Below are 527 nucleotides of genomic sequence, written 5' to 3'. Positions count from 1 at the left end.
CCCCCACAGAGCCGCTGCGCCCCCGCCGCTTCGGGCCTCTTCGGCCAGACGGCACGCGGCGCCGAGCAGGCTTCGGGCCGCTTCGGCAACGCTCGGGTTTCTCCGTCGCGCCGGAGGACTTCGGGCGCGATCGGCAGCGCTTGCCGGAGCTTCTCTCCGAGCAGGAGCGGTCGCCATGCTTGTGCTACTAACCCAGTCAGGGTACGGGGGGGTCCTCCCTCCGGTTCCCTCCGCCTCAGGACCAGGGAGGCCCCCAGGGTAATCCCCCCCCTTTTTTTTTTTCTTTAATCAGTCAGATCATTACTGAAATGTGATGTCATGCGCTGGCACTGCTGAGACAAGCAAGCAGCCTCATGCTCCTAGCAGGGCTGGCGGAGGTATGCAGGCCGCAGGAGGGCAGCTCGTCCAGCGGGGAGGGCGTGCTGCCGTCTCCAGTCAGGGTCTGGTCATGGACGCGAGTCAGGGCATCATCCCACAGAGGCCCTGTCCACCACCTCACTGGTGATGTATCAACCTGGCAGCCACAC

Source organism: Aptenodytes forsteri, unplaced genomic scaffold (genome assembly GCF_000699145.1).
Source record: "Aptenodytes forsteri isolate BGI_AS27 unplaced genomic scaffold, ASM69914v1 Scaffold84, whole genome shotgun sequence".
NCBI classification, from domain to species: Eukaryota; Metazoa; Chordata; class Aves; order Sphenisciformes; family Spheniscidae; genus Aptenodytes; species Aptenodytes forsteri.
The sequence above is the reverse complement of the archived record's forward strand: the minus strand, read 5'-3'. Positions refer to the sequence as shown.